The sequence below is a fragment of the Vigna radiata genome, chromosome 10 (genome assembly GCF_000741045.1).
Source record: "Vigna radiata var. radiata cultivar VC1973A chromosome 10, Vradiata_ver6, whole genome shotgun sequence".
NCBI lineage: Eukaryota > Viridiplantae > Streptophyta > Magnoliopsida > Fabales > Fabaceae > Vigna > Vigna radiata.
In genome coordinates, this window is record NC_028360.1 from 358935 (window position 1) to 366576 (window position 7642).

The following is a 7642-nucleotide window of genomic DNA, read 5'->3' on the forward strand; positions in this document are numbered from 1 at the left end:
TGAATTGCAAGTGAATGTCATATGATCAAGTCCATTATTGAAAGTCCTCCTCTAGCCAAATTTTCACCCAAAGTGCTTGAAATATTATACCCTTTTTGAACCTTAGCCTTAAACAGGATGAGAACCCTTGATTTGAAATTTTTTTACCTCGAGTTGGCTTGAGCTTAACTATATGTGTTGAAAAGGTTCAAGTTTGGGGTTGTATGGGGGAAATTGAAAGGCAATTAAAAAGCATTGAGCTCAAGTGTTGAGAAAAAAAAATGTATGAGAAAAAAAAAAGAAAGGAAGAAAAGCATGAAGATGAGCTCAATGTAAAAAAAAAAAAAAAAAAAAAAAAAAAAAAAAAAGGGAAGAAGTTGGGAATAAGTGAGATTGGTGAGGGGGAGAGTTGTGCTTAAACTTTGAATATTATTGTAGCTCTCTTAACTCAAGGATTTTTCATTCCAGAAAAACCATTTTTTTCTTGTTAACCGAGCCTCAATACAAACCTTAGAAAAGTCCTTATGATGGCATTTGCATGTGAAGATTTTGATTGTTTGAGATGAATGGCAATTTTGTTTCATGTGACTTATGAATAATAGAGAGTTGGAGTGTGACCTTAAACACTTGAGTGATTGAGTGAAACACTTGCTTGGTGAGAATGGATAAATTTCATGCTTACATCTTTGCTTAGTGGATTGGTCATTCATAAAGTGTAACATCTGTTGAGAACTATGTCATCATGTGAACTGAATTGAATTGAAAGCATGCATGCATCTTGATTTGATTCCACTGAAAATATGAAATTGAGTAGTTCTGGTCATGAATTTTAAGAGTGTTGAACTATTGGATGAAAAAGTGGAAAGCAAAGTTTTGTTTTATTTGCTTGTGGACAAGCAAAGTTCTAAGTTTGGGGTTGTGATAACAGTTGAAAAACAGTTATTTCCATGCTTCATTTGAGACCAAAATACACCCTTTAAGGCTTAGAATGAGCTTAGAATCAAGCAAAACACGTAAGTTGAGTCGGTTGAGATTCAAAAGTTGTTTTTAGAGATATTATGCTTGTTTTGCATTGTTTTGCAGCGTTTTTGAAGATTGAAGAAGGAGAAACATGAAGAAAAGAAGAGTCTAGAAACTGCCCAGCGCCAAAATTCACTGCTTGGCGGCCAAATGTGAGGAGAAACCATTGTCAGGCGCTCAGCCAGGCGGTTTTGCAACTAGAGGCAAACCGCCGAGCGACACAACTCACTGCCGGGCGGTGGCGCGATGATAAGGAAACCGCCGGGCGCCAAAAGTGCAACGTCGGGCGGTTGTCTACTGGGCTTGGGCCTAAATTTTGTGATGCTCCTCAACTATAAATAGCCCTAGTGCAAGTTTAGATTCATTCTTTTGACAGAAGAGGGCGGCTAGACCTAATTTTCACTCCTTGGAGAAGATCTCTTGGATGCTTAGGCTCTTTTTCATCCAATCTAGGGTTTGCTTTTCCATTCTTCCATCATTTTTCATCTAGTTTCACTATGACAGTGGTGAACTAAACCCTTTTGTTGTTGGGGAACAATGTAATCTTTTGAAACTCTCTTTTATTGAAACTCTTATTTATTTATATGCTTGTCGTATGCTTTGATTATCAATTGTTGGGTTTCTCATATGCACGTAATGCTTTTATCGTTTAACTAATTTGATAACTGTTGTTTGTCTTTATTGATATGGGAACGTACGATACTGTCATGAACTGGTGAGAAATTCCTTGATTAAGCAATACCACCTAGGGATAGGGGGGTAGGACGATCAATTGTTTTTGCTTCTATTCTTAATGCGTTATTAATTACTAGGGGAGGCTAGGGATATCAAGCCAGTAATTAGTAATAGGCTCTTTTCGCCAAGGGATCGAGTTAAGGGTAGACTAAGAAAGTTTGCATGACAATTAGATAACAAAGCGAATCAAATAAGAGGAGTAGATAAGAGAGAGTGGATAAGATGAAATGTAAGCCCCAACAACTCCATTCATCCATAGTCTTTTTCTCGTCAATCGAATCAACCACATTTGCATGTTTATTTTGTGTTTTTGCATCCAAACTACAAATTAATTATCTTTACAAGTCTTACGATTTTAGTTTACACGAAAGATAAGGCCTTCGAGTCCTTTAGGGAGAACGATATTGGGTTTACCAATTATATTACTTGATACGATCTGCTACACTTGCCAGAGTGTCAACAGAAACTATATGAATTGAATGGAAAATATGAAAGAGATAACCTTAGAATTGAACGGTTGGAGCCCTTGCATCCAAACTCTGCCTCCAAGGAGTGAGAATAGGTGTTTCTACGTCTTTTCTCTACCAAAAGATAACCCTAAGGTTCGCAAAAATCTATTTATAATCTATGAAAAATTACAGAAAACAGGCCCAAGCCCAACTACAATGCTCAGCACTGGTTTCACCGCTCAGCGATAGGTGCGACACTCAAGTTCGGCGCTCAGCGTTCACGCCGAGGCGTTTGGCAGTGTTGTTTTTGGAAAGGCCAGCACTCAGCGCTGGATCTGATGCTCAGCAGTGTGCGCGACTCTAACTTTTCCCCTCAACGTTGGCGCTTGAGCGTCTGACAATGGCTCTCTTCACAAAGCTGGCGCTCAGCGCTGAAACTGGCGCTGAGCGATGGCTATGATTCTTCCTTTGCACCTTCTTCCATCATTTCTTGAGTCCAACTCCTTCCTACTTCACTCTCCATCATTCAATTCTCGTCTAATCTTGTCATAACAAGGAAAGCCTAGCATAATATCTCTAAAACCACCTTTGACTCTCTTTTAAATTAACTAAAGCAATTTGCATGATTTCAAGTTGATTTCTAAGTCATAAAGGATGTGTTTTGTATCAAAATTAAGTATGAAAATAACGGTTTTTGAACTGTTATCAAAAATAGGCACCAATATTGGCATTAATAACATTATCTGACTTCTAAATCACTTTTAACTCGATGTTATAGTTGGCTGACTTGGTTGGGGTTCTTGAACCTGGCATTGAGTAAGTTGACTTAATTGAGATTGAGTTGGGTTTGTGGGAGCAACTTTTGGGCAATTATTTCTTTTATGTCCAAGCTATCTACATATTGTTGACAAATTGGCAAGTGTACCAAATCGTACAAGTAATATAAATGGTAAGACCAANTATCGTTTTCCCAAGAGACTCGAATTGCTTTCTCGTTCGCGTGAATTAAAATAATAAGACTTGGAAATAAAAATTAATAAATTGGATTTGAGAACAAAAATATTACCATGCAAAATAAAGTTGATTCAATTGACAAAAGAAAACAATGGATGAATGGATGTTGTTGGGGGTTTACAATTTCATCTAATACGCTCTCTCTTACCTACTCCTCTTGAATATTAGTTTGATTAATTAATTTTTATTCCACTTTCTTACCCTCCCCTTAACCCGATCCCTCGACGAAAAGAGCCTAATATTAACTACTGGCTTGCTATCCCTAGCCTCCCCTAGCAATTAATACCGCATTATAAATAGAAGTTAGCGCAATTGATCGTCCTACCCGTATCCCTAGGTGGTATTGCAAAATCAAGAAATTACTCACCAATTCATGTCATTACTATACGTCCCCATATCAATAAAGACAAACATCAGTTACCGAATGAGTTAAAAGATAAAGGCCTTAAGCACAGATGATAACCCAACAATTATCAATCAAAACATATGGAGACCATATAAATAATCAAGAGTTTCAATAAAAGAGAGTATCAAAAGATTACATTGTTTCCCCCAACAACAATAGGGTTTAGTTCACCATAGACATGTGAAACTAGATGAAAAATGGAAGAAGAATGGAAAAGAAAACCCTAGAAAAGATGAAAAGGAGCCTAAGCATCCAAGAGATCCTCTCCAGAGAGCAAAATTAGGTCTGGCCATTCTCCCCTGTCAAAAGAATGACTCTGAACTCGCAATATAGGTGAGGAACTCATCAGAAAACAGGCCCAGGCCCAGCGAGCCATCGCCCGGCGGTTTAAGTGTGCCGCCCGGCGGTTTCCCATAATCCTCCAAACCGCCCGACGGTTTCCCTCAGGGCTGCCCAGCGTCAATCGCCATGCCTACTCCTCGCCCTGGACCGCCCGGCGGTTTAAGTGAGCCGCCGGGCGATGCGTCGACTCTTCAAATCTTCATTTTTCTGCTCTTTTCTTGAGTCTACGACCTGTATCTTCAACTCCATTCTTCATTTTCTCAAAATAGCTACAAAACAATGCAAAACAAGCATAATATCGCTAAAAACAGCTTTTGTCTCTCTACAGACTCATTTATTGAGTTTTGCTTGATTTTAGACTCATTCCAAGTAGTAAAGGGTGTAATTCGGTCCAAATTGACATATGAAAATAACTGTTTTTCAACCTTTATCACATATCCCATATCTCTTACAAGTTCCACCTTATCTTAGTTGTGTGTCATTCTTCTTTAGCTCCCAAACCTCTAGTCTTTTTTTCTTTTTTGGTCTACCAGGAAAAACCCTTTTAGCTGGAGGTAAAACACCAGGATATGATGTCATTTCCCTTAGATGAGGGCCATCGACAAGGTACATCATTAGAATGTTCTTTCTTCATAGGTTGACCTTGTAAGCCAATGTTGGATTAGTCTTCTCCATTGATGTTTAAAAATGTCATGGCAGCCAGTGCATGAGAGTCTGGGATTCCTGTTATAGTTCATTTTTTGCAACTACATTCCACTTTATCTATGTCAACCACAATCTTGTTATCAATGGTGGACGTGTGTCTCACCACAAATATTTTCAGTCCTTACCAACTAGAAAATGATAACCAATTCAATTGACTAATTAAAGTAAACAAATCAAATCATAAACAACTCCATACTCTGAAATCATACCTAGGTATCCAATACTTAATGTTGTGTAATTCCTTTTCAAATCTTCTCTGAATTTTCAGGCAAAGAGAACCTTGACATGTAATTATCTTGTCTCTATTTCTTGCCTATCTCTTTATGAGGTACATATGAATGTCTTCCATTATTGTTATGATAGGTTTACCCTTGCAATTAATATGACACTGTTAAAAGCTTCAAACATATTATTCACTAAGGTGTCACAAGCAATTGTACCTGTAAACATTGACCTTGACCAAAATCTAGTTGAAGAAACAAAAAGTGAAACATTTCAAACAAAAGCAAACAATAGTAAAAAATTGACATGGCTTTATGTTTTGAATACATGCCTTTGTGGAATAATTATCAAGTGTTTAAAGGCATCTACATTGACATATTTAATTTCTCTCATCACTACCTCACATGCTTGAGGGTGTGTTGATGATGTTGCCTTCCATAATAGACGTTTCAGATTTTTTCTATAAAATTTCTTCCTAAAATTTGCATATATATGGTGACCACAAAACCTTTGGTCGACATCAGGTATAAGTTCTTGTATTGCTAGTAAACTTCCCTGTCAAAGTAATGAATGAAAGTACGAAAGTTAAAATAAAACACATGAAGATGGAAGGCTAAGGTGTGATACTAGAAAACAAAAAATAAATATGTAACTTACTTTTTGTTGATATGAAATAAATGTACATCTTGAGCAAGTTGCAACACCACCAAGATCATCAATCAACCATTCTAAAAAGGAAGTCCAAGTTTCCTTATTCTCCACTTCCACAACAACGTATGACAAAGGTATCATTTGGTCATTAACATCTCTTCCAACTGCAATTAAAAACTCGCCTCCATATTTTCCTTTCAAGAAGCAATCATCTAAACCTATAATAGGCCTACATGAAATGAAGTTGTCATTACATTCCTTCAAATAGACATATAGTCTCTTGAATATTGGGTTGTCCTCATTAGGTTCTACATTAACTTTCATAGTTGATCCAAGATTTGACCTCGGTAGCTCATTTGCATATTCATATATTCTTTTATATTGTTCTTTGAAAGAACCTTTGATTTTATTGTATGACATTGTTTTTTCCCTAAAGGTTGTAGACCGAGACACACCAATGTTCCATTTCTTACAAACTTTGTTTTGGAGGTTAATTAGATTAATATTTGGATTTTCTTTTATGGTCTTCTCTAACCTGCCACTTAACCATTTGGAAGTCACTAAACAGATATTAAATTATTTGTTGTATGTATGGGTACTGATAGTCTTCCTTAACTACCATGTACTTTGGCTAGCCTTATATGCACAATAAGCATACCATGGACATTTCCCTTTTGCCCCACAACATTTCATGCAAACTCTTCTTTTGTCAATTTTAAATACCTTCAATTTCCTGTCATTCTCTACACTATAGGTTCTTATTGCTTTTGTGAAATCTTTTTTTTTTCAGTGAAGTATGTCCCCACTTCCTACTTATATTAATCCATAGTTTTGGGCATTGAGAAAATCCCAAAATTTCCATAACGCTCTCTATCATCATCTGTTGAATCACTTAGTACAAGACTGTTTAAAGTTTCATATTCCCATTCAATGTCAGATAAAGCCCTTGGTCCATGCTGGAATGAAGTAGAAGACCCACTTGGTCCACCCACTTCTACTTGGTCACTACCTTCAAATATATCATGTTCCACTTGATCTCCATGGATCGTAACCTCGACAAGATCATTTTCACTCAATACATCATCCTCTTCGGACCCATGCCAACTTCTAACATCATACTCATCATGTCCCCCAACCTCTACCTCGACCTCTGCATCCACACCATCATCCTCTCCTCCCTCAAAACAATAGCATCATCCTCTCCCTCCTCATATGCCTCCACACCAACATCAATGTCACCCTCCCCTAATAAATCACCAACAACCTCTCTCTCACCCACTGCCTACACACCAACATCATTATGACCCTTCCTCGAAACAGGACCATCATCCTCTTCCTCTCGTTCTATCTCAATTTTGGGTACACCAACCTCTATCTCAACTTTAGGTTCACCACCCTCTCTCTCAACTTTTGCATCACCACTATGACTCTCAACTTGGGGTTCACCATTATGTCTCTCAACTTAGGGTTCACCACTATGTCTCTCAACTTTAGCTTCACCACTATGACTCTCAACTTGGGGTTTACTGATGAAGGTTGAAAAACAGTTATTTTCATATGTCATTTTAGACCAAATTACTCCCTTTACTCCTTAGAATGAGCTTAGAATCAAGCAAAACTCAATAAATGAGTCTCTAGAGAGTCAAAAGCTATTTTTAGCGATATTATACTTGTTTTGCATTGTTTTGTAGCATTTTTGAGAAAGTGAAGAATGGAGTTGAAGATGAAGGTCTTAGACTCAAGAAAATGAAAGGTTAAAGATTAAACGGTTGCAGTGCAGAAAAGTCAACCAGTCAACCAGAAAAGTCAATCAGTCAACTAGAAAAGTCAACCAGTCAACCAGAAAAAGTTGACCAAACCGTCGGGCGGTTAACCGTGGCACCGGGCGGCTGTTTTTGGCGCTGGGCGGTTCTGCGGCTTGAGGCAAACCGCCGGGCGGCCATTTTTGGCACCGGGCGGTTGTCAAATGGGCCTGGGCTTGAATTTTGTCACTTTTCTTGGTTATAAATAGCCCTAGTGCGAGTTTAGATGCATTCTTTTGACAGAAGGGGGCGGCCAAACCTAATTTCACTCTCTGGAGAGGATCTCTCGGATGCTTAGGCTCCTTTTCATCTTTTCT